Here is a 27,997-nt window from a genome sequence, read left to right on the forward strand (position 1 = left end):
GCTTTCTTGTGTCTTTCCTGTGCCACACTATTTTCCTAAAAATATCCCTAAAACTTAATTGCCCACATACTTGGAATTTTATCTATTGGTTAAGTTTTCATGCATTTCATCTTATTCCTCAATTAATTTGTAAGATTTTTCTGGTAAGTTCATTCTGCTTAAGAGTAACATTTTATACTGCTATCAGTATAGTCAAAGGTCCTAATACGGTACATTGTAGACATAGGGGATACATATTTATTCTCGGTGAATATGTATTCTTCTTGCTTACTTACTAGATGATTAGCCACCAATTTAACCAAGTCAATGCAGTCTTTTTTACATTATTAACTGAAGAAAAGTGGTGCCCTTTAAATATGTTCGTAAGATTAAGAAACAAAAAGAAGTCAGGAGCCAAATCAGCACTGTGAGGTGGATGCCTAATGATTTCCCACAGAAACTTGTATAAAATTGTCCTCGCTTGATGAGAGGAATAAGTTGGAGCATTGTCGTGGTGGAAAGGGATTCTCTGGTGAAGATTTCCCAGGCATTTTTTTGCTGAAGCTCTGGCTAACTTTCTCAAAACATTCTTATAATAAGCAAACGTTATCATTCTTTGGCCCTCCAGAAATTCAATAAACAAAATGCCTTGAGCATCGCAAAAATCTGTTGCCATGACTTTTGCTCTTGACTGGGCCACTTTTGCTTGGACTGGACCTCCACCTCTTGGTAATCATTGCTTTGATTGTGCTTTATCTTCAGAATCACAAGGATAAAGCCATGTTTCATCTCTTGTTCCAATTATTTGAAGAAATGGTTCAGGATCGTTATCCCACTTATTTAAAACTTCATTGAAAGCTCTGCTCTTATCTGGAGCTCATCTGAGCATAGTGGTTTTGGCACCCATCAAGTACAAAGTTTGTTCAACTTGAATTTTTCAGTCAGAATTGTGTTAGCTAAACCAGTTGAGACATTTATAGTGTTGGCTAGTGTTTCCACTGTTAATCATCGGTCCTTTTCGATTAGGGCACATATGGTTCATTTTTTCTTCACAAATTGTTATGGAATGTCTGCCACTGTGGGCTTCATCGACATCCTCTTGTCCATTCTTAAACAAATTATCCATTTTGTTTAAGAATGGACAGACAAGAGGATGGCTGATTTTACTGGGGTGTTGAGCCTATAAATTTTTCATAAAGCATCAATGATTTCACCATTCTTCCACCCAAGTTTCACCATAAATTTGATGTTTGTTCTTGCCTCAAGTTTAACAGAATTCATGTTGCTCTGATAGGGGCTCCTTTCAAACTGATGTCTTATCCTTCTTAGGCCTCAAACTAAATCCTGTTCAGATATGTTATAACAACTTAGTATAAGTTTATTTTGGTGCCAAAAAATTTGAAATCCATGCACAGTTTTTCATAATACACAATTTCCTTTTTCTGTAAACTTTTTGAAGACACCTAGCATTTATTGAATAAACTGATCTGAAAATCCAACAATTCACAAAGAGTGTTGAATTTATTTTTATTCATCTTTCAGTCATATGTTTCTGAATTACCTTAGCCAATTCTTCCAGCTCAATCTAGTGGCCAGATGGCAAATTGCTTATTGTGGCAGTTCTTTCTCTTCAATCGTTGGTCAAAATTTTGGTGTGTCTAACTTCAAACCAAAGACTCAGGGATTAGGATGTTTTTGAAGAATGATAATTCTGGAAATGGTCTATGAGCCTAGAGAGGTCTTTTCTTAGAGTGTTTTCCGCGGATGCTACACCTGTGCTGTCACAACCATAGCCACTTCCTGTCTGTGATGGTGAATCTTTTCTGTGGTCTCTCCAGCAGGTGGATGTTTCAAGCAGACCTGTGGGGATTTTGTGTACCTCCCTCCAACAGTTCTCTCACTGTAGCCTCTTTCAGTGCACAGAAACACATCACTGAGTTCTCCAGTTGTGAAGTGGAGACGACAAGTTGATGGATTTGCTTGCCTTCTGCAAATTCAGTGAGTAGTGACCTATTGCATATTGCTGATCGTGAGTCCTGATGAATAAGGAAAATCATCTCCCCACTCCTGGGCTACTTGTACCAGAACAGATTATAACTTCCAGCACTGGTGTCATAATTGCAGTCCAGAGTCACGGCCTCCTTCTCATGCACCAATACTAATGGATTAATTTGAGTTACTTCTCAGCAAAACCAGATTCTGAAGGAGAAAACAAAGAACCAAAAGGTTTAGGGATGAGTGATGTGGAAAAAAGAAATTCTATTTTTACACCCTGTTACTTCTTCTGTCCCAAAGTTTCAGTGAGACATTTCCCAGTCCTTAGGTCTTAGAGGAAGACCATTCCCACCAGTGGCATCCCTACCTAGCCACGTTGAAGCTGTGACCACACTCAGGCAGCTGGAGAGCAACATGTTTGGTTCTTTCTCTAGATAGAATATATTTTGTTCTTCTTAAAATTCAGGGTTCTGCATTGTGAGGTGAGTCTGATGAAGTAAGAGAAGAATTACTGGACTATGTGCTGCTGCTGCTGCTGCCCTGGAATAAGAAACAGAGGTTTTCCGGTGTAGCAAGCTAGTATGTGTTATCTAACACTTCTCTATGTACTGACTAAGAACCTCACCCAATGCAAACTTCCTTTGGCACTTACCCACCCTTAATTTGATAACAAATAACTTAAATATGAAAATAAACATGGTCAGGTTGGAAGGGAAATTGATAATTGGACCAATTACTATGTTCAGTCATTGCATCTGTGATGGAACTGAGCAATGAGGTTGAGAGGTTGGCACTTATTTTAAAATACTACATGTAACGAATTATGAAGGCAACAGAAGATGTAATAATTATGTATCCTCACATCTGTGTATGTTGTTGTTTCTTCTAAGGTAGAAATTAATCACATTATGCTAAGAAGGAAAAGCTGTTTGCCCTAATCGCTGCAGATCATCGGACCTACCTGTTAATATAGCAATATTTCTCCTATTCCCAAAGTCTGTCCAGTTGCTTATCTTGGGAAAAAATGGCAGAAAAAAACTAATATCTCTTTCTCTTTTCTACGCAGAAAAAAACTAATGTCTTTTTTCTAAGAGTTTAGAATGAAGCACTCAGACATTGAGTCCTATCTTAAATGTTTTCTTCTTTTTTCAAGTTAGTTTAGACAGCCTAGCTCTGTTTATACAGGCCATATTAGACACCAGACTCTGATCATTAGCTTATCAAACCTTTGAATTTGTGTATTTTTATTATGTCATCTGGGACCCCAAATGAGCCACAGCAAGCCACTACATTCTGTACATCCACTTCTGAAAGGTATGAATCCTAGGTGTCTCCATATGTCTCCCCAGGAAAAACTATTATAGGAAAATTGATTGTGATAAGCCTTTCCTTTGTGTGAACATTAGCAGTAAGGCCATGTCCTACGGATATTACTCAATTACATTAAAAACAACAAAGACCCATTGCCTATTATAGCCTATTTCTTAATATAATGATTATAACATATCCTCCTTGTCTTAAAATGATTTCAGCTTTGTCTAAATTTGTTGAAGGATCTCCAGATCTTTCACTGAAATCACCATTAAATCTTATGATGCCACATACAGCACAAATGATCTACTCTGTAAAAACATCCATTTTTTTTACCAGTTGGTGGACTAATATACAATATTATTAATTTCTCCTTATAGTGCTTAACTCCATTACACTTCACAAACAATGAATCTTATTATTGTATTTCTGTCACTCAAGAAGTGTCCATCCCAGAACAAATATTTTGGACAGTCTCATACCTAATTCTGAATTAATTTTGTTTTTAATGTCTTATCTTCAAAATTGAAAAGAAATAACACAAGGCTTATAATGCATTTACTGCTCCAAACTCCATTATAAAATCTAATTCCTTAGAAGAAGCAAAATAAATTAAAGTAACTGAATTTGTGGCTCTCTCTTTGCTATGTCCAATTATGAAAAATATATACAGTGATAGCCTATATGTTTTAACATAGTTCACAACTCTCAAATACTATGGAGATGATGATATTTCTTAACCTTCTTAACGTTTTCATACATCTCATGTGTCGCTATAAAAATGGATACCAAATACAAAAATTATTTGATGTCTTGATACTACTCAAAGAAAGACAAAGTTCCAAAGTATGAAAGACACTATAGAAGCCAGGAAAAAATACATGAGCAGAGAATCATGCTAAACATGCCTTTCTGACTAACGTCCTCATGCAAGTACCTCTTACAGAATACAGAGAAAAATTTATGGAAAATTTTAGTAACTACATCTTGGATCAATTATTGATTTGTTTGATCAGTGAGGATAAGATATATCAAGGCCAGAAAGGCTGCCTTATGGGACCAAATGATCTCCAATGAATACTTGTTTTAGCAACCTTCCAGAGACAACCCATCACAGTAGGGATGTATTGGCTGCAATATTATACAAATAGTTGGGGGAAAACTTTTCTAGGATAACACAGAAGGTGGCCAGTTCATGCCTTTTTTGAAACCTATAAGATTCCATGAAAAATGTAAAAATGGAATATGAACTGGAATACTGTCCTAAGGAAACAGTTGAATATGTGACACTTCAAATTATCTATATACAGGGGAACATAATTTTCCAGGAAGTTATATAATGCTTTGCCCTCACTCAGAACTTCCCTTTTCTTATCACCTCCTTATCCTCTATAAATAGAGACGCAACACATGAGAAATATTAAAACTAAAATTAATTACTGTATCAGACATACTTGAACTTCCATGACCTAATGTATTATTACCCTTCACTCTCATGGCCCTGAGTTGTCCACCCTGCCATCATAGGTTTTCAGTATTACTATCAACTGGTGACTTGTAGGTCCATATTACTCCTAGTATCTGGAATCCTATATAGTTCATTCTTTCACAAACTTATCTAGATAAATAAACCCATTATACTCAGTCCTTACACCAACAGGTACAGTTTTCTTTCCTGGCCTTTCATTTAATCAGCCTTTACATGACCTAAGCCTGGATGAGTTGGTATTTAGAAAAAAATTCCAGCGAAAGACTGCCTTTTGACCTTGTGAAAATGACCTTATTAGGTACTGTTTATTACCAGTTCAAAAGATAAAGTATGAGGAATTGATCTGTGGTTACTTTGTACCAATTAATTTGACATTATCCATCCTTAAATGGCAAGAATTGAGAAGGTATTCGTATTACAGATATTAAACTGAATTTCTTCAGAGACTTTTTAGGGGCTTTTCATAAAATGAAGGCAGACTCGAGTCCTTGAAACACATGTATTAGTGGATAAAGTAGACAGCTCCATCCAAGTATAATCGAACAGTGTTATCTAGATGACTGGAACCAGTGGTTGTTATACTATCTTTGCATTCTTTTGTTTTTCATCCTTTTGGTGATATTTTTCAACTTTAATGGTACAAAGTTGCATATATTTGTAATTTTTTTGTACTTTGTTCTTTTGTTAATAAAACAATTTGCTTAAGTACAGGCTTTACTTGAGGTAATAACCATCCTAACACTTTTCACCTCTACAAAGCCACAGCTAGTGCAAAACATTTAAATAATTGTGAGATATGTCATTCTATACCAACTCCTGGGAAAATTCAAGTATTAACCATACCCAATTAATATGACTAAAATAAATTTCGATCAATACACTTAGCCTTAAAATGTTAGAAAAATATCTATTGATAAAAATTTAGGGTAGTGTTGGTACAACTATACTTGATGTGTTTAACTCTGATTATAGGAGTTGGTTCAGTCCTCAACTGAACCTCTCTATTATCAATTGCCATACTGTTTCCTTAAACACTATACCTGCCACAGTGTTTCTTTAAACTGTAAATCAAACCTCCAAAGAAATTCAAACATTTGAAATGTTGAGTTATTCCTATAACATGACAAAAGTTTAAAACATTCAGGTATAGAAAAAAACAGAGTGGTAGCAGAGATGATGATCATGTATGTGCCCAGTGGTGTGTGCTTTCTCTAACCAAGATTCAGACTTTTCAAAAGATTATATATTGTGTAATTCCATCCATGTGACATCCAGAAAAAGATAAAAAATATAAAAGAACAGACCAAGGTTTGCAAGGAGTTTGAGACGGTGAAGGTGTGATTTCACACAGATAGCACAAGGGAGTTTTTGGGGTGAGCAATCTGTTTCGTATCATAATTATGTAATGGTTACATCAAACTATGCAATATATCAAAATTCAAATTTCACACATTGAACTGTATATCAAAATGTGTTCCTTTTTAAGTGGTAATTTTTAAACTGAGAAAATAAAATAAAGCAATTGATGTGGTTTCTATTTTTCTATCTGGAACTCTGATTTTCTTTCTCAACTTCTGAGAAAGATAGCACCAGGCATGCCAACTGTGATAGGCAAAATAAGGGCTCCAAAAAAGTTAGGCCCCAGTCCCTGGAATCCATGAAACTTATATAGCCAAGGGAAAAAAGACACTGCAGATATGATTTAGTTAAGGATCCTGGGATGAGAAGTTATCCTATGTTATATGGGCCTTAAATATAATCACGTGTGTACTTATAGTAGGGAGGCAGAGGGAGATGACAGAAGAAGAGAAGCAGTGCAACCATAGAGGCAGAGATCAGAGTGATGGAGCTACAAGCCAAGAAATGCAGGCAGCCCTCAGAGCCGGAAGAGACAAGGAACAGCTGACCTTTCTTGCCCAGCTGTTTTAACCCTAATTTAATCTAATTACTTTCCCTATAAGAACAAGCCATAACAGCCATAACTCAGCCAGGAGGAATTATTCTCCACATGCCAACTGCTGATTAGATCCATCCTTAGGAAGAATACTAGAGATCTTGAAATTAGTCTACTCTTGACCACAGGTGGGAGAAATAGGGAATTAATTATTTATGCACCTTCTTTATTTCTGCTGATTTATCTACAACACTAAAAGATATAACTCTTTTAAAAGAAATTGTGGTAGTAATGTTTAATTCAGTCAAAACATGAACATGAGGTAGGGAGATTTGTAGCAAGCTGTCTGTAAATTAACCATTGGTCCAAAGTCCTGTTGTAATCCACTAATAAGAATGTGTAAGATAGGGCTGGTCGCAGTGGCTAGCGCTGTAATCCCAGCACTTTGGGAGGCCGAGGCGGGCAGATCACTTGAGGTCAGGAGTTTGAGACCAGCCTGGCTAACATAGTGAAACCCCGTCTCTACTAAAAATACAAAAATTAGGTTGGCCGCAGTGGCTCAGGCCTGTAATCCCAGCACTTTAGGGGGCCAACGCGGGCGGATCACGAGGTCAGGAGATCAAGACCATCCTAGCCAACATGGTGAAACCCCATCTCTACTAAAAATACAAAAAATTAGCTGAGCATATGAAACCCAGTCTCTACTAAAAATACAAAAACATTGAACCTAACCTTTTTATTATATGCTTTGAATGTCAATATGTTAGTTTCAACTTGCAAACAAACAATATGACAAACGCTATAATTGATGGTCTATGACAAAGGAAAGGGGGTGCAGCTTCAGCTCCAGTCTCAGGTTTGTGTACGGGTAGCAGGTGCCTGGGAAGCAATGTGTACTTGCTGCACAGAAGTAGACAGCTGAGTCTCCAGGTTGGATCTCTGTGATGTGCAGGGAGAAATGTTTGGCTGTCTTGTTCAACGTAACAGTAATTCTTTGGTCTTTCTTTTCGCCCACATTTGAACGAATGTCTATAATAAGCTTAGGTCCTTTTCCAAGTTCTTGCTTATACCAAGGGAAGTAGTTTGAGGCACTGTCTGAATAAGTACACTTGATAACAGAGCTCTCTCCCTCCTGGACACTCAGAGTTGAAGGATGCTGCTCCACATTCTCTCCATTCGCCGCTATGCAGAAAGAAAAAATCAGAGAAAGAAGAGGGATTGTTAGGTCATTACTCTCTGGAATTATTTTTCATAGTAACGAGAGGAAACCTGAATAAAGCAAGTCTCCTCTTTGAACTTCTGAAGAATATTCACTAATACACTCTGTTACCCAAATACCCTCAACTCACAGTCCAGCTGCAGCCACAAGAATATAAATACAGCTCGAATGGATGTCATCATTGTTCTTCCCAATTAAGATCAGTCATTGACCTGCAACCTCCAGTTATAAGAGTTACTTCTATCATCAGGTTGTCTATTCTCTCCTCTGACAGCCATAGGGGTTTCTCACACTGTGTACCCAACCAATAAGAAAAAGGCTCTGCTGCTACCATAAACCTATTCATTCAGGACACACTAAAATGAACCCTCTATTCTGCCTCAGCAGAGGAGCACTACCATCTTGTGGTCACATCCCTAACTACTGAACTTGCTGGTTGAACGTTTTTCTCTAACCTATGAGGCACTCAGGTGCACAAAAGCAGCAATGAGTCAAACAAACTGGGTGTTCAATCAGAGATTAAATGCACAGTAAGAGTGTAGAGATCTAAGTCTATAATTATGCACACTACTGAGTCATTATTCATAAATTATAAAGAAATAAATGCTGTTGATGTTTATTCAATGATGGGCTGAGTTTATATGTTTGAAATTAAGAAAATACCATAATTCACTCTCATAAACAAAGAAAAAATAATGCCTTCCTTTTAGGTTAAGTCTACCATCATGACTTGTTTGTTATGGAGAAAAACTCTTCCTTTAAGCAATATGTAAGCCAAAGATCAGAGCAAGAGAGAGAGGACCACTCAATATTTCAAGTGTATATTATCTCAGGTTCTGCTTCTCCAAGCCTGGTCCGTGACCTTGCTATTCCCAGAGAACTGACGGTACCAACAATCAAAATGTTGAATATTTCTTCAGTAAAGATGGCTTGAATAAAAAGTAAAAAATTAAAGTACAATGATAAAGGAGGAGGGGGACAAGTTCCACGAGTTATTAATACTCCAACAACAGGAATAGTTTGACCCATAGACTGGGCTTGTTTGCAAGGAGAAATGTGGCATGTTTTAAGAAGTCTTTTCCTATTGCTATGTGTCTTGCTTTCTGGAAAGTGTTGAAAAAACAAGAAGTTCTCAGAAAACAGCAGGCTGCAGATTCAAAAAATGTAACCATATCTAACTTTATTATTGAGATAATTTTATTTTTTGATATCAAAGTGGATGATATCAAATATGATATGTCCTTAAATACAATGACTGACTCATATCTTTAGTGGAATTTCCTCTAAAGTATGAGCCAACTCTTCTGTCATGAACTGCTGTTGTCTCAGCCATTGCTGGCACAGATTCCATATCTATCATTTTTCTCCCAAACTCCACCATAATGTTTTTCTCCAAGATATTGAGAAAGTCCTTCAGTCCTGTATGTTCCAGGTTTATCTGTTTTTTGCAAAAAAAAAAAAAACCTTTTTAATCTACTTTAATTTTTGAAATTTTAAAATTACTTCTGTAAGAATAAATTAATGGAAGGCTAAATATTTCCTGTGTCCGTTAGCAGAATAGTACAAATAGAAAACTGACAGTAAAATACTGATAATGAGAAATGGTACCTGGGAAACCAAGACTGTTTCATTTCCAGGAAGAAAGCCCCTATGATTTGTATTCACTAGTCTCCTGGAGTTATAGAGACTAAATCTAATTATTTATTCACATCTCACACCCTTAAATATTTACAGACATCTATGATTAAGAATCTCAACTCAATACATAAATATATGTACATATATATATATAATGTGTGCTTTTACATGTATGAAATTTCTCCATTCTAAGGATCTTCAGTTATCTCACCCATTCCTCATACCATACAATTATCAAATCCTTCATTGAGCAAATTACTTTCTTCTTGGAGACAGATACATAGGTTAATATTTGTCCTTTTGAGTTATGGCATCCAGAACTGAATGTAATGGTCTGAATATGACCACTCGTATGGAGCACAGCTTTCTGTATATTAACTGTACCTTGAATATAACGGTGCCCTGGACAAAATTCCCAGCCTGGTGATTATTTCGTTTTTTGCCAGACTCATTATCAAAGTGTTGGCCTGGAAAAGCTTTTCTAGCGCTTTCGTGAACGGTCAGCTACATAAGGGCAATGTTCTCCTTAGCTTCCCAATTTCAGTGATCATTTTTAAACAATGTAGAGTGATGCTCCTTATGTTCACATCCTTCTTTCAAGGAATCTCCACCCACCATAAGGTACACACCTTGCTATTTTTAGGAAAATTCGCAGAAATACATCCAGGGGTTGAGGATGGCACCATCACTTTTGGCTCACTCCTACAGAAGCCAGTGAGTCATGGACTGATTTGCTGGTGGAATAACAGTGGCTCAGCCTGAGTATCTTTGTGGCCCAAAGTGGCAAATGTTTACTTACACAAGTTGGAACTCTCCATTCTCATGGTCAAACTGATTGGACCAAGTCTTTCCCAGACCCAAACTGCAGAGGTCAAAGTGGCTGGATTTTCATCAGTTTCTCTTTGCTCAGCAATGTGATCCTTCAGGAACGAGGCAGAGGAAACAATACTAAGGATGAAGGGAGGAAATCCAGTTTCTTTCTACTCCCGGCTCATCTAATGGTTTCATACTGGCATCTTGGATATGGTTTCTCTCTTTCTAAAGTGAAATTGGACTAAAAGATTTCTAAGTGCTTTTCTAGCTGTAAAATTATTTTATTCTATTTAACAGAGCAAATATTTATTAAGGACTAGTTGTGCACCGTGTAAAGTATGGGAATGCAAGGAGAAATTGTCTTGCATCATGGAACCCCAAAACCATTTTCACATCGATATGCAATCTAGTGGGTCTGAGGTTACCCTAACCAATCCTTGGGCCCCTTCAGAAGCAGACAAGGTCCTCCAGATGAGTTCCCATATGTGAGTTTTCATTCCTCCTACAACACTGGTGTTAGATGATAGATCAAGGGGAGCCTAAATCCATAGTAAAATGAAATAAAATGAGACTTTACTCGCTAAGTATAAAGGCCATCACGAGCAGTGATATGAGGGTGGACACCATGGCTGGGCTATAGGGAGGCAGGATTCTCCCTTCTGGAGATCTATTTCTTATCTTTATAACGTATGATGTCTGTCTTAAAGGAAACACACACACACCTCAGCAACTTGGAGAACATAGAAGAAGTATAGGAGTTTACTAATATGTAAAGCAAAAGGCACTTTCTCAAACATCTTGATTACCTTTAGACTTCAAAATCCCTCCTTCAAAATTTAGCTTGGGGATTCAAGATTCCCAGCTGGGCTGGCTGTACAATTTGTGGGACTCAGTGCAAAACGAAAATTTAGGATTTCTTATTCAAAAGGCAGGAAAAATGGCCATTAGGTAATAAAATGTAAAGGTTTTTTTCTTAAAATATTTTATTATTTATAAAACATAATAGGGTTTATAATGATGCATAAGGGAAAACATAAAATTGGTTTTAAAATTTGGTGTCATAAATTAATATAATAATACTTTAATATGATATCTTGATTAATAAAATTTTACGGATCACTTTTCTGCAAATTAATTTATGAGGTTAGCAAAATTCATGCCTGGAGCAACTTCATTTTTAAGCATATAAATGAAAGCAATGTCAAGTGCTCTTATTAAAGGCAAAATCTTAACTAGAATTTTTCATTTCTCTGTGAGAAGGATATTTCTGCTGATGCAACTGATACTGGAGCTCTTAAAAGTATTTTATATACTGTGACAACATTAGCATAATTATCTGATGATTAATTGAAATATAAATTTTAGTAAATCAATGGTTGATGGTCTCTGCGAAACAATTTTTCTAAAACAATTTATTTCTTACCACAAATCAGTTTTATGTACGTCTGAACTCAGTTTTCAATGTAAACTTATACAGTGCTGTTTTAATGTTTCCTCTGAAATTTTTAGTAACTTGTAGAAGCTGTATAAGAAACTAGAAATGGCTTAATGATATAGATATAATTCACAATCCTTGTTTATTCATTTTATCACTGTATCTTCAATTATTAAAAAATTAATTTCAGGCCAGGCATGGTGGGTCACGCCTGTAATCCCAGCACTTTGGGAGGCTGAGGCAGGCGAATCACAAGGTCAGGAGTTCGAGACCAGCCTGGCCAACTTGGTGAAACCCCATCTCTACTAAAAATACAAAAATTAGCCGGGCATGGTGGCAGGGGCCTGTAATTCCAGCTACTCAGGAGGCTGAGGCAGGAGAAATGCATGAACCCAGGAAGCAGAGGTTGCAGTCAGCTGAGATCATACCACTGCACTCCAGCCTGGGTGACAGAGTGAGACTCCATCTCAAAAAAAAAATTAATTTCAATATTATCCTCTATGTTAAAATGTGGCTGTTCAAAACTTCATGTGAAAATAATGCTCTTCAGATACTTCTCAAAAAAAAAAAACATACAAGTGGAAACATGAAAAAAATGCTCATCACTAATCATCAGAGAAATGCAAACCAAAACCACAATGTTTGGCTTTTGTTAAAAAGCCAAAAAAATAGCAGATGTTGATAAAGCTGTGGAGAAAAGGGAGCACTTATACACTGTTGGTGGGAATGTAAATCAGTTCAGCAACTGTAGAGAGCAGTTTGGAGATTTCTCTAAGAACTGAGAGTTCAACTACCATTCCACCCAGCAATCCCACTAGTGGCTACATACCCAAAGGAAAATAAACCATCCTACCAAAAGACATGTGTACCCATATGTTCATCACAGCACTATTCACAATAGCAAAGACATGGAATCAACCCAGGTGCCCATCAGCAATGGATTTGATAAGGAAAACACGGTACATATACAGCATGGACTACTATGCAGCCATGGATGCAGCTAGAAACCATTATCCTAAGTGAACTAGCACTGAAACATAAAGCCAAATATGACATGTCCTTACTTATAAGTAGGGGCTAAACATTAGGTACACAAGGTCATAGAAATGAGAACAGTAGACCCTGGAGAATACAAGAGAGAGGACAGAGGGAGGGGGTTAAGGATTGAAAAAAATCACCTTTTCGGTATTATGCTCACTACCTGGGTAATGGATTCATTATAACTCCAAACTCTAGCATCACATAATATACTATTGTAACAAAACTGTAAATGAACCCCCAATTCTAAAATAAAAGTTGAAAAACAAAGATGTTAAGGAAAAAAACAAAAGAAGAAAGCATTAAAAAGTGAGAAAATGATGCTCTTTTCCATTAAGCTGCTATCCTTCCATGTAATTTCTATTTCTAAACCTGCAGATATCCAAATTGTAATGTTATATCAACTTTCAAAACCAGTCTCTAAACTTTTTGAAGGATTCTAATAACTCTCCAATATACCTTATCGCCTTGTCCATGTATATGCTTTTATTGTGTAATAATTTACTGAAAAGTTTACCGCCACTCACTTTGGATAGCCGCAAAACACCAGAGAACCCTGTGTGCTCATGCACTCAAAATAGCCCATCCAACTGCTCAGCTCACACTGTGCCCACTGTGCCCATGAACCTGAGCCTGCATGTGATTCTGTCCGGTGTCCCGCTGTCCTGTGTATCTCCTCTGCTCACCTACATGCTCTGTCCTCTCATTGAACTTCACTTACTCACACAAGTTTAAAAACAAAACTATTAAAAATGTCAAGGCAGTGATAGCAGAGCATTAATCAGGGTCCTGTGGGCTGCAACAGGTCACATACCCAGGAAGGTGGCCCTGCTCCCAGCTTCACCGGAGACTGCCAGCTTATCTTCATCTTGGTTCCCAGGGCCCCAGTCCTTCCTAGTCCATTCTCTTACATTCACATGACAGACCTTGTAAGGTTGAAATTCTACATGTGTTGTAACTGATCGACATTTAGGTTTAAACTTTGGGTTTGCTTCTCGGAAGTCTTGGACTGTGGCTACAGCAGGTAAGTTTTTGGGGGGCAACCCTAGAAGTTTCTACTCTCTTTTCCAGACCTTGAATGATGTTACAAAATCATGAGTAATGCAAGGAAGACAAATGGATTTTAATGTAACAAAATGAAAAGTTTAATGAACTCTTTCTTACTAGATGCAATTTAGAAATTATCCAGATGGATATATTTGCCACTGATGTATGTGAGCACATTGCACAAATTTATCAGTTGAAATAATTGGTATTTTGTGATTCTAAAGAGTCTTCTATAATCCATTCTATCACTTTTGGACATTTGGGTTGGTTCCAAGTCTTTGCTATTGTGAATAGTGCCACAATAAACATACGTGTGCATGTGTCTTTATAGCAGCATGATTTATAATCCTCTGGGATTTCAGTGATCATTTTTAAACAATGTAGAGTGATGCTCCTTATGTTCACATCCTTCTTTCTTTTTTTTTTTTGAGACTGACTCTTGCTCTGTTGCCCAGGCTGGAGTGCATTGTATTTTTAGTAGAGACGGGGTTTCACCATGGTCTCGATCTCCTGACCTCGTGATCCGCCCGCCTCAGCCTCCCAAAGTGCTGGGATTACAAGCGTGAGCCACCGCGCCCGGCCTCTCATCCTTCTTTCAAGGAATATCCACCCACCAATGGGATGGCTGGGTCAAATGGTATTTCTAGTTCTAGATCCCTGAGGAATTGCCACACTGACTTCCACAATGATTGAACTAGTTTACAGTCCCACCAACAGTGTAAAAGTGTCCCTATTTCTCCACATCCTCTCCAGCACCTGTTGTTTCCTGACTTTTTAATTATCGCCATTCTGACTGGTGTGAGATGGTATCTCATTGTGGTTTTGATTTGCATTTCTCTGATGGCAAGTGATGATGAGCATTTTTTCATGTGTCTTTTGGCTGCATAAATGTCTTCTTTTGAGAAGTGTCTGTGGATATCCTTCACCCACTTTTTGATGGGGCTCTTTATTGTAGATTTGTTTGAGTTCATTGTAGATTCTGGATATTAGCCCTTTGTCAGATGAGCAGATTGCAAAAATTTTCTCCCATTCTGTAAGTTGCCTGTTCACATATACACCATGGAATACTATGCAGCCATAAAAAATGATGAGTTCATGTCCTTTGTAGAGACATGGATGAAGCTGGAAACCACCATTCTCAGCAAACTATCACAAGGACAAAAAACCAAACACCACATGTTCTCACTCATAGGTGGGAATTGAACAATGAGAACACATGGACACAGGAAGGGGAACATCACACACCGGGCCCTGTTGCGGGGTGGGGGGAGGGGGGAGGGATAGCATTAGGAGATATACCTAATGTTAAATGACGAGTTAATGGGTGCAGCAAACCAACATGGCACATGTATACATATGTAACTAACCTGCACGTTGTGCACATGTACCCTAAAACTTAAAGTATAATAAAAGAAAAAGTCTTCTATAATGTGTAGCTTAGAGTACACACTCTGCTTTCATACATCGAGAAGGAGAATCCCAGCCCCGCTTCATTGCTAGTTTCATAACCATCTGAGTTCAGGCAAGACATGTGTGCCCTATAATCCTCAGTTTATTCATGGGTAGAGTAAAGAGGTACTGTCAGCACCTAGATAATATATGTAAATTAAGAGAATGTCTGACACGTTACGTGCTTTAAAATTTTATCTTTTATGGGTTCCAGGAGTAAAAAATATATATATAATATGCATCACACATGCTCTCTTCCCTTTTACTAGAAAAGTGAACAACCTGCATTTAGATGAAGCACTGAGTCATCTCTTTACTATTTGTTGACCAGCATATATTTTTTCAAACCTTTTTTATCACAGTAATTTATATAGAGAGGATCTGTTTTAACAGTCCATTGGGTCCTGATATCTTTATAAGTTGCTCCAGTGGTTCCATATCAAAGCTTTTTCCTGCCAAGAGATTTCTGAGCGTAAAAGGGTAGAACAAAAAGGTTAAATGGCAATCCTGGAATGTCTAATTTTAGCAGAGATAAAAGTGCAACATCAGTCAGAAAACCCAAAGCTGTGCAAGTGATACTGTGGGGGCAGCATGCCTCTCTCATGGAAGGGGTGGGGGCTGCAGGCCCAGCTGCAGTTCGGATCCAGGCTGCAGATTTCCTGGGAGAACTGTGCCTCCACTGCACAGAAGTACGTGCCTGAGTCTTTCAGTTGGGCGGCTGTGATGTGTAGGGTACCACAGAGCTGCTCAGAGTTTCTTTTTGACCATAACTTTCCACTGTGCTTCATCCATGAAGCCATGAAAAACAGACTGATGAGGCCAACCCAGGATTCTGTAGGAACCACTGCACGTTGTTCACAGACGTAGAAAAACTGCACCTCAGAGTAGAGCTGGGTGTCTCCTGCAGACTCGGAACCCAAGGACTCTGCTCCACCTTCACTCGTCTCACCCCTGCTTGGAAAGAGCAAAGCAAATACGTATTATGTCACTAAGGAATCACTGATGCAGTTTCCAAACCTGTAAAATATCCATAGAAACACTCATGAGGCTGTAGGACAGTCCAGGAGATTTGTGTCAACTTTCCCTTCCCTCCCTTCCCTTGTCAGCCCCCATCTAGGATGGCCCAACTCACAGCAAACCTGGACCCACAAAAGCCCCAAGAGAGCTCCCAGTCTCCTCTCCATGGCTCCTTACCTGGTTGCTGGGGTGCCTTTGCCCCTGCTCTGGAAGGGGTCAAGTCTTGGGTCCAGACAAACTTATTCTTACAGTCAATAGTTTGCACCAGACTCCCTGAGTACCAATCACACCTGAGCTGTGTCATTCATCTGAATAGGAAACTCCACCAGCAGTGGCCTTTGAGACTGCACAGTAATCTCTCCAAAACTCTGGGTGTGAATAGTGCAAGGGGGGAAGAGCCAATATTTCCAGTGTATGAAGTTACAGGGTTTTTTTTCCTTAAAGTACTTTATATAAGAGAAACTGTAGAATAGTATGTGAAGAAAGACGATGATACGTCTGAGAAGAATCCATGTCTCAGCTGGGGAAAGTATAGCCTTAAAGAATCATGGGAAGCCCAAATTACATAGTTTGACAGAAAATTGCAGAATTCAATTATATGAAAATTTTAATAAGGAAAACTTTCTGATAAGGATGTATGGTGGATTTAGAAATAAATACAATTTCTTGAAATCAGGAGATTGTCTGCATAGAAAATGTTTCCAACTAGAGTTTGGTTAAAAGAAAAATAGGATGTGTGTATGATATCCACTCTAATTTCATTTCTACCTCTCCCACTCTGTCCAACCCTTTCCCTACACACCCTGCAGGCCCACACAGCTGTTATGATCAGGCCACATATTGCTGGTCAAATTAAATATTCTCCTCTCTTTTCTCTTTCTGGTTTTGGTCCTTATTTCCTTTCTATTTTCTTCTTTTCTGCTTATTCTTGTTCCTTTTAGTCTCAGAGAAGATATATGAAGAAATCAGATATCAGGGGTATTTTGGAATAATTTCCATGCCAGTGAATTTCAGGAATTTTAGTCTTAAAAATTTAAAAACTGAAAATATGTAATAGAGATATTTTCTATTGAGTGTCCATCCTCCCAATTCCCAGTAAAACTCCAATTCCCTTACCTTTGCTTACAGAATCATCTCTCACAATGGATTCGTAGACCTGTGAACTCCAGCTTTCTGAGGTTCTATATAGAATATCAGAGCTGAAAACCTAGGATGAACTTTACACCCACACTGCCCCCCATTCCACTGCAATTCCTTGTTATCTGTGATTTGACTGACTCACACGCCACCTTGTCTCCTCTTTTAATTGTTCCACCCTTTGGGACCATCAGAAAAAGTCTTCATTTCTGGAAATCCTAGAGTGCCCCCTAGTGGACTGAAACCATCAACAAAAACCACCACGGACCAACTAATTACTAAGTAGTCACACAACTCAGCCCCATTCACTTCATGTTTCCTACGAAGGAAATGGAGGTGGTCAGAAAACAATACAACTGCCTAGATTGAATGGGGATTAAGAATGAATCAATTACCACTTTAAAATGTCATTTCGTGGAAGTTAATATCTTAATTTGGCAATTCTCATTTTGTACTCTTCACTTAATTCCTTTAATTTAGTTCAAAATAAGTCCAAAAACATGTATTGAAGTTTTACTATAAGTGAATAATTTATTAAGTTTTAAGAATACTTAAAAGCGGACATAACACTAATTTTATAGTCTACTGGAGTGGACAAAAATACATATCTATAATATAAATCATATAGTAGGACCCTAAGATGAGTGTAAACTAGAAGCTGTATGATCCCAGAGGCAGAAAGAACACTTATACTTAGGAAGGCTGAACAAAACCTAATGAAGTAGTTGATCATTTTCTCCTCTCTCCCTTTTTCTATGAGTAGAATAGAAAAGAATGTGGATAAACCTTTGTGATGGCTTTTATGACTTTTTTGGTTTAATACTAGGAAGAATTCACAAATATATGAAATTATTTAAAGTAATACAGCATTCCAGATAGACTAAAATCTCCTTTGACCACTACTCCCAGTTCTAGTCCTTTCATCCCTTATTACCCTTATTGTTTCATCTAATCAATTTGGAGTTGATGCTATTTACATGCATATACAAAATATATGAAACAGCTGAAATATATGGTATTTCATTTATAGGTTTAAAATGTAATAAAAATGATACATCTTGTGCATACCTTTTTCTAACTCACTTGATAAACTCAATAATAAATCTTTAGGTCTTATTGTATTAACTCACATGGGGCCTTCTGCTATACTGCACCATATTAGGGATATACTTCAGTTTATACAGCCTTTCTCCTATTGATCAACACTTAAAATGTTGTTTTTTAACCATAAAATATAAAATGGCAATAAAGCTTTTAAATAATTCCCCTTTTTATTCACATGTGCTCATGTTTCTTCAGGAGCAGAGACTAGGAGCTAGTGAAAGAACCATCAATGTGGCTAGTAGTGAAAAGCACTCTGGGCAGAGGGAAGATCAGGCAAAGGCTCTGAGGAAGAAGGGAATGAATTCATGTTCCAATTATTGTGTTGAATTGTTTTCTTTCTTATTACTTTTGTTAGTGTGCATTGGAGCTCTAGTTTATCGGCTAATTTGATAAACTCTAAAATTATTGTCTTCATATATATAGTATGTGTATAGTTTCTTCCAATTAGCTACAGAAGTAATTCTAAAGACAGTAAGTCAAAAGGAGAAAAAAATATACCCAAGGAGAAGGAGGGGGACATACAAGGAAAAAATGTTATAGAATAACTTCAGGAAAAAATAATAATAACTTTGGGCATTTAAAAATTATATATATGTATACATATATAATTTAAGGATACTTTTAGGAACAAAAAATACAATTTACACTTTCTAAAACAATAGAAAGAAAAAAGAAAACTATCAATGCAACAGAAGACAGACTAAAACAGGAAAGAACAAATCAAGAGCATGCTGAGCAAGGCCAAAACGTTAAAAATGGATCCAAACGTATCAGTAATCAAAACATATTTTTTTAAAGACTATGATTCAATCAAAATTAAAAATCTTGTTACATACTGCTTGAAAAAACAGACAACCCCCAAGAAAGCTGAACATATAGGATGGGATTCTTCCTGCTGCCCCTGTGTTCAAGGACTAAGCACCCCTCCCTCATCTACTTAACCCACTGCACCTGCCATAAACAACTTCCAAAAGAATTTCAATTCTTTTTGCTTTTTTTAAATGTCAGTTCTGCTGATTAGGTAGTAAAAGAGTAGTGCAAGATAGGAATAGCAAGTTAGTCAGCTAAAATAGCTCTGGCAAAGTTGAGATCAGAGACGAGAGAGGAAAAAAAAGACAAGTTAAAAAACTCAACATTCATACAGAAAAGAGTAGAGAAAAAAAGGAAAACTACCTGAGATGAAAAACTAAAAAGAAATTAAGATTTAGCTGCAGAAAAAGACAAACCTAACATGAGAAAATTCCATATCCTAATGTAGCAGAGAGAAAGAAGGCAAGTCTAAATAATAGCTTTTACATTTTTACCATTGTACTCTCTACTTCCTTTACAATTTGAAATATTTAGGAAGTATCTGCATCTGTTGTTGCACATTTCTAATTGCTCTAGAATCACAAAAGAAAGCAGAGAAAATTCATCATCAAAATTATATATGATCATTGTGTGCACCAGCAATTAGCAAGGTGTTGTGTCAAGAGAGGCCTTAATTATCTTCTTTATGAATTTAATATTTATTTCCCTGGAGGGTTGCCACAGAATAAACCGAGTCTCATCCAAAACTTACATGTTGAAGACTTTACCCCCAGTACATCAGAATGAAACTGTATTTGAAAGCAGGATCTTTAAAGAGGTCATTAAGGTAAAATGAGGTTATATAGCTGGGCTCTAATTCAACATAATTGGCGTTCTTGTAAGAAAGGAAATCCGGACACAGACATGTGCACCATGAGAGGAGAGACCACCTGAAGGCATGGTGAGAAGGCAACCATCTGCAAGCCTCAAAAACAACCTGCCCTGCCAACACCTTCATCTTGGATTTCTATCTCCAGAATTGAGAGAAAAACAGATTCTGTTGTTTATGCCACCCCGTCTGTGGTATTTGTCATGGCAGCTCTAGAAAATTAATATGAAGGTAAATTTTTAATATCCAGTTATATGAAATATATCACACACAGCAACTTGAAGTCATAAATATACATATAAAGTATCTTCAGCATCTTAACATTCTACCTTTTATACTCATGTTTTGGTGCACTTGTTTCCTGAATAAAAGTGCTCCCTTGTCTTAGACATCCCCATAAGAATTCTGTACAGAGGTCTAATTATCTTGATAACTTTATTACTGTGCTTAAACGATTGGAAATTTGTATTGGATGTGCTGCATATTTGATATAAGTTACCTGACAAGCTTTAAAATATTTTCATATGCACTGTATATAGCAAAATGCCTCTACATATTAAATGAGTTCTCTGGAATGACTGTTGAGCAAGGATTATAATGACATGACTGGTAGATCTTCAGGATTTGCAGGGACACTTATCAAAATGCTGTTCATAATATTTATATACATGTTAGCAAGTAAGAATAAATATACTAAAGTGCTAAGACATATAATTTACATTAAATCTTTTCAACAGAAACCACAGAATATCAAGCATGAGCTAGTTAACTTAAGTCTCAACTCTAAGGAGAGTCAATTGACTTAGTCAAGAAAGCGAACTCCAAGGTGGTCAGCTACTGTTGTTATTAACACGTAAGGCCACAACAGAGGAAACTACAGTTCAGCTACCCATAGCTTGAATGATACCTAAAGCTTTTATAAGTAGCACAGGAAATATCAGATATTGGGTTTTTATTAGAAAAATTAGTGGCATGTTAAATAGCACAATGAATTTTAGAAATTGGTTTTTAAATAAAAGTATTTAAGATATGGATTTCAACTATAGAACTTTAGAGACACACCCTACCATTGCCTGAACAGCATTTAAAAATCTAGGACAGCCTATACCTTGTACCCTTAAGAATGCTACCAAATTCCAACCAGTGGTGGACTGGATGAAGAAAATGTGGTATATGTACACCATGAAATACTACACAGCCATAAAAAGCATGAGATCATGTCCTTTGCAGCAACATGGATGAAGCTGGAGGCCATTATCCTAAGGGAATTAACATAGAAACAGAAAACCAAATACAGAATGTTCTCACTTATAAGTGGGAGTTAAACATTGAGTACACAAGGACACAAAGATGAGAACAATAAGCACTGGGGATTCCAAAAGGGAGGAGAGAGGGGGAGGGAGAAGTGTTGCAAAACTATCTATAGGGTACTATGTTCACTACAAGATCATTAGAAGCCCAAACCTCAACATCACGCAATGAACCCATGTAACAAACTTGCTCACGTAACCCCTGAATCTAATTTAAAAAAAAAAAGAATGCTACCAAAGATTTAATCCCTAAAAGATTCTGTAATCAGCCAATGGTGTGCACAGCCAAATGAATAAATAAATTGTGCTTTATTCATACAATAGAAAACTTCTCAACAATTACAGTAATGAACACGGATTAACCTCCAGAACATGAAGAGTGAAAGAAACCAGGCAGAAGAGAGTACCTACTGAATAATCCCATTGATTTGAAGTTCTAAAATGGTTAAAGTATCTGTAATACTAGAAATACATCTGTTGCTCCAGAAGGTGGGTTGATTGGAAAGGCACACACAAAAACTTTCTGGGTGTTAGAAATATTCTGTCTTCAGATTGTTTTAAAATTATCATGGTCTTTTCCCTCCATTTTAAAGAAATCAAAAATAAGGATAATTAAGAGAGTTAGATGAATGAAAAATGACTGGAATTTAAAATCTTCAGACACAGTCTCATTAGTGAATGAAAGACAATTTGTGTTGTAAGCTAAAATACATTTAAAAGGGATTATAATTTGCCTCAATGGTATAATACAATTTTGCGTCAAATATGCACAAAATGTGAAAAATCAAAATTAATTTCATTAATATAAAACATAATACTTCCAAATTCTTCTTAATGTAATTCTTTATTGCATAAAGTTTCTTGTAATCATATAAGTAAAACTAAATAAGTAAAATAATAAACCATAAATAAATAAAACAAATGAGCAATAAATAAAACAAGCAAGCAACTAGATTTGTTAGGTGACGGTGGATGGGGAGATGGTCTTCAGTGGCTTGAGATCCTTGGTGCATGTATAAGTCTGGTCCAATCAGGAAAGATAGACCATATAATAATTTGAACAGAAAATGCTTTTTATAATTATAGGAAAATTTAATATTAATATAAAAAAGTATTAATTATAACAGGATTTAGAGTAACAAGGAAATAGGTAATACAAAGAAAAGAAAACTCTGCTATTCCTATTCCTGTAGGAATAGCAGATACAAGGTACAGTCCCTACTCCTAGGGCTGGGTACAACACCCCAAGAAGGGACCCCTAGCCCCACTCCCCAGGGGTGAGACCCAGATCTTATTGGGAAAAGCACAACTGTGTCTCGCTAGATGACACAGAAGTCACTGTCGTGCTGTGAATTTTCTACAGAGAAATTCACCCTCTCATACTTACCAGAAAACCATAATCCAGGGTGCCGATTCATGAATCTAGGGATGAATATGGGGAAAGCTGGATACAGGAAGGTGTCTCACTGCAGGCTCTGTTCTACGGTACCACCCAAAAATGGAAGTGCTGGAGGACACTGCTGGCCACTGTACAGTGCAGGAACCTGGTGTGGGTGCACTGCATGAACTGGACCCTGGAGAAGCCTCTCATGCTGCAGGAACCTGTGGCGTGTGCACACAGAAAGCAAAAATCAAAATCTTTTCTCCCTGATCCTCTACTGACAAAGCATAACATTATGCCAATTGGCAAGGAACATAATTGAAGGGTACAGATCCACATTCACAGAAGAGGCAAGGAGCTGAGAGTCAATAAATCAATCCACCCCTTGGACTATTCAACTTCTATATGCAACTTTCTACACACATTTGAAACACATACAACAACAAAACAATTCTATATTCCTACCTCCTTTAAGATTCCGCACAAAGTGCCCGTCACAGTCCCTTTGGGCAATGTGGCTGAGCTGATAACAGTGAGTTGCCTGAAGTTAGCCGTCTTACCAAAGGTAGAAGACAATGTGCTTTTAAAATAGAAAAGAATGGAGGGACTGAAGCAGGGGACATTACACGAGTACATATCTTATTCATAATTTTACATCTCTGATGTTCCATTTACCTTCCTTATACCCATCCAGCAATCATTGAAATACATCTATCACATATAATCATCTCACTAGGTCCTAAAAACTACTGCTGATCTGCTGGTTCGCCATGTGGCTAAGATGTACCATTGGCCACAATTTACTTATTCTTTCTGTATTTGAGGGTTCCTACATACCTACCCTCTAATACATTATAGTGTGAGCCAAGTAGCAGCTGGAAAGATTCATTCTCCTTCTCCTTTTTCTCCAGACTACTTGCTATCCTCCAAGACTTCAAGCAAACGAGAAATATAAAAACTTCTTAAACAGTTCTTTCCATCCTAGACAAAAGAAAGCCATAAATTTATACTGGATCCACTGACCCTCTACTATGCATTGCAATTCTTATCAGTGTTTCCAGCACAGTTTGGCACTGCTAAACTTATCACATGATTGATTATCAAAATGTTATAAGAATCCATCTTTAATATTCCAATAGCTGAAATCATATCACAACCGGGTGAAAGCAATGAATAGAAATGCCAGTAGCTAGAAGAAAAATGAGAGGGATTATAGCCACAAATTTCTGATACAGATTTGCAGCATTTCTGACACTAAAAGAATAGGAAACTACTTTTCAAACCGTGAAAAAGTATTTGGAGAAACACTGATGAATTTTTAATCTTCATTTTTCTTCTGCACTATTCTTAAATAGTTGCTGGAACTAACATCACCTGACATTTTTATAAGTATTTCATGATTCTAATCACTCTTTTATTGTTGACTAATAATTTCTCACAGTTCTTCCTAAATAGAGTTATTTAAACTCAAACAAAATATTTAGACACATGAATACCACAGTTACAGGCAAAAAAAAGAAACTCTAAAAAAAATCACCTATGAATGACCAACTTGAAAAGAAAACAAATTTGCAAAGTAAGAACATGAGAAAATCATCTTCTGTTTTCCAGATTAGATGACGGATGAAATGATAAATGAAAACCAAGTTTCTCCGAGGCCATGTCACAGCTCACATAGTCAGCCCCCTAATGCAGACGACATCAAGGTAAGTCATGGAGGACTTGATTGTTATAAGAATACTATCTCTTCCATCATTCAAGAATACTATTGCCTATTATGTAGTTTCTACAATGAGCAAAAAGCTTCTGAAACAAAATTTATCAGGACATGGAGCATAACAGGAATTGCAGAATTAAATAGAAATGCCTGGGTCGGTTCAGCCGTCTTTGCCTCATTCGCCATCATAAAAAAGGAGATCTTTGAAAATGCCACAGGAAGATGTATTGAGTCTCTGAAAACTTCTCTAGCATAGGCAGTTTGTGTTCAGCTCCCCCTGCAGACCCAGGCACTGTGGCACTCACAGCACAGAAGTACTCAGCAGCATCACTCCAATGCACAGAGGGCTTCCTCAGGTTGAAGGAAGATTGACTCCTCTGAAATTCAGCCTCAAAGCCTTTAATGCCTTGAACCAGAGTGTCTCCTGAAAAGTACTTCAGGAGCAGCTGGAGGCCTCGGCCGGGGGACTGGACATACCAGAAGAGAGAAGGTGTTGCCCCATAGGAATAGTTACATCTCAGCTCCAGTGAGGCTCCTTCAGAGACAGTAATGTGGATGTCAGGCTGGGTCACTGACTGGGCTCTGGCAGTTCCTGGAAAAACAATGTATTATCAGTGAAAGCAGTGCAGACTCAGTATAAAAAGCAAGCATTTCTAGTCAGAACCTGTGGAACTAGAGACCATAAAGAAATTTTACTCACTCAGGACAGAATGTATTCCCAGCAGTGGGATGAGCACCAGGAGCATGGCTGAGCAAGGGAAACACTGCAGGCTCTTTTCTGCAAGCTCTCCAGAGAACAGGAAGAAAGTGGCTGAAGAGACCAAGAACAAGAGGTGTGAGGAAGTTTCGCTGGAGAAACTCCTTGCTTATTTAAAACTACAAAAGCTGCTGAGATGAATCTGGTTGCTTTTTAAACCTCTAATTCTTGTCACTTGTCTCTGTCTGGAAAGAACTCAACCAGCTGCAGGAAGAAGAAACTGAGCAGTGGATTGATCTTCAACAGAAAGAAAAGCTCCAGTTTGTGCAGCATCGCCCTCTGGAGGCCAAGTGCAGAACCAGTTTAGCAGAGAGAGCTCATGAGAGCGTTTCTCCTAATTTCTGAGATGTATCAAAACATCCACACCATGTGTTTCTTCCTGCCCAAGTCTATGACGGTGTTTTAGGCCTAGAGTCCATTAGCAATAAGATGTCATGTAAAAATAGAGTAATACGTTACCTCATTGAGAAATCAGGTTTTAAAAATGTATCAGAATTAAGCTGTGTTTCTGAGAATCCTTGGACGCAGACTAGCTGCCTCGGGATGAGTTTTTGATGGTTCAGAGTTGCCTTGTTGGTGGTGGAGGATGATAGAGATATTTCCCTTAGACGATGCTTGTGCAGCCGTAGAATAAAAGACAATACCCATAAAATGGGACTAGTGCCTCTATATGACTAATGACAAGGTGTAACTCAGGATGGAAAGGCTTTGCCCCTAGAGCTAAGGGAAACACAACTACAGAAACCTCTAGGGCTGAAGGAAATACGCCGACACCAAACAAGCAATCTCTGAAAACAAGAGAAAGGAGAAATTCAACACGTTCCCTGTGGCCAATGGGAATCTTTTACGGAGTCAGAATGCTTATTTTCTTTGATTCCAGGAGCATGTGACCAGTTCTCTCCTTGGGTTCTTGATTCATTTGTTACTGCCTGTACAGATTGTTTTTCGTGTAGATAGAGTATGGCTGACATTTTGTAAATACATAGACTTTGAGTGTGTACTTTAGATTCCTAATGCTATATACTCACATCCCATATCTCCCAAATTTCTTCCTAACTAAAAAAATAGAAATATAAATGAGAATAAACCAAAATCCAAAAGAGTAAAAACAAAGATCATCTGGAAAGAACAGATTTATCCATGTTTCCGTAAGACAAAAGTAGATGGGATCACAGTGAAGTTTAAAGGCAGGGCAGAAAAAACATGGTCAAAATAAACTGTGAGGAGCAATTTCTGCTGACTTTCAGGCTGGTGGTGATTTTAATGTCTCTCAAAGAGACATTTGCTGGGTGTTTGCAAATCCCAGTGGGTGATTTGCTGGGTGTTTGCAAATCCCAGTGTGTTCACAGTGAAAGGGACAGGATTGCATGATGCCCTGGAATACGGCCTTTTGCTCCGCGCTAAAAGAATGCAAAGGAACTTCGCAATTCTCTATTGATTTAGAGGCAACATCTCATAGTTGAAGAGGAATAGGATCAGAAATAGAATTCTCTCATCGGAGGATGTTGACACCATTTTAAGAAATACATCGATTGTCAGGGAGATTAAATAGTCTCCAAACACAGCCCAAAATACCAAAATGCATGGTCCTGGCTGGACGCAGTAGCTCACACCTGTAATCCCAGCACTTTAGGAGGCGGAGGCAGGTGCATCACCCAAGGTCAGGAGTTCCAGACCAGCCTGACCAACCGCATCTCTACTAAAAATACAAAAATTAGCTGGGCATGGTAGTGCATGTCTGTAATCCCAGCTACTATAGGGAGACTGAGGCAAGAGAATTGCTTGAACCCGGGGCGCAGAGGTTGCAGTGAGCCGAGATCGCGCCACTACACTCCAGCCTGGGCAACAGAGCGAGACTTCGTCTCAAAAAATAAATAAATAAATAAATCACAAAATGCATGGTCCATTTAAAATAAGTGAAAATTCAGAAATGAAAAATACAGAGACAGCAGAAAATTGAAAATAAAATAGCTCTGCTTTAGGTACTGGAAAAGCATAGTCTTTGGATGTACCACACCTTATTATGCTCTTAGGTTCAGATATTGTTCAGAATCCAGAAGATTTTATATTTTGGGGAAAATAGTTCTTTAAGCTCGTATTAAAAACAGGTGCACAGGCTCATTTTCTAGCATCAAAGAAAGACTTTCATGAGTTTGGAAAAAAAAGATCCAAAGAATCAAGACTGTAATTAGATGATTCTTATAACCTTAATGACAAAAAAAAGTACATGTATAAAAAAGGAATAAGATTAACTGAAAGAAGTAATAAAAAATAAAAGTGGGAAAAGAAAATATCAAATAGCAATTCTTGATGAACATTATATTAGACCATAAGTTAATGCAGGAACATAGTAAAATAGGAGATAGCTTTAAGATGCCTACAGCCCCTCTCTCCTATAGGTTACAAGTGAAAACTGAACAAAGCACACAAAAAAATAACTATCTGTGGCATCTGAAATTACTCAAAGCAGGCAAAAGTCAAACGTTGGAGAAGCAATTTGTGCAAGCCTTTTATTTCATATTTTTCCCTGTTTTTCGCTCTTGTCTTTGCCCTTAGAAAGGCCCCTGGTGTATGGCATGGTGGCAATAA

General features: G+C 37.6%; 1 long non-coding RNA gene and 3 gene segments (V, D, J or C); all 4 read right to left on the reverse strand.

Moving 5' to 3' along the window:
- LOC101176513 overlaps positions 1-8,207 on the reverse strand; it is a 651,183-nt gene extending 642,976 nt beyond the window's left edge.
- LOC101179644 overlaps positions 1-27,997 on the reverse strand; it is a 632,337-nt gene that overhangs the window by 595,242 nt on the left and 9,098 nt on the right.
- LOC101175986 overlaps positions 1-27,997 on the reverse strand; it is a 711,545-nt gene that overhangs the window by 588,388 nt on the left and 95,160 nt on the right.
- LOC101176942 lies at positions 21,844-25,392 on the reverse strand. The gene is made up of 5 exons (XR_004028033.1): positions 25,352-25,392; positions 25,129-25,243; positions 23,776-23,915; positions 23,400-23,514; positions 21,844-23,155 (listed from the first exon to the last, which is right to left on the reverse strand). It is a non-coding gene; the product is annotated as an uncharacterized LOC101176942 (long non-coding RNA).

Source organism: Nomascus leucogenys, chromosome 22a (genome assembly GCF_006542625.1).
Source record: "Nomascus leucogenys isolate Asia chromosome 22a, Asia_NLE_v1, whole genome shotgun sequence".
NCBI lineage: Eukaryota > Metazoa > Chordata > Mammalia > Primates > Hylobatidae > Nomascus > Nomascus leucogenys.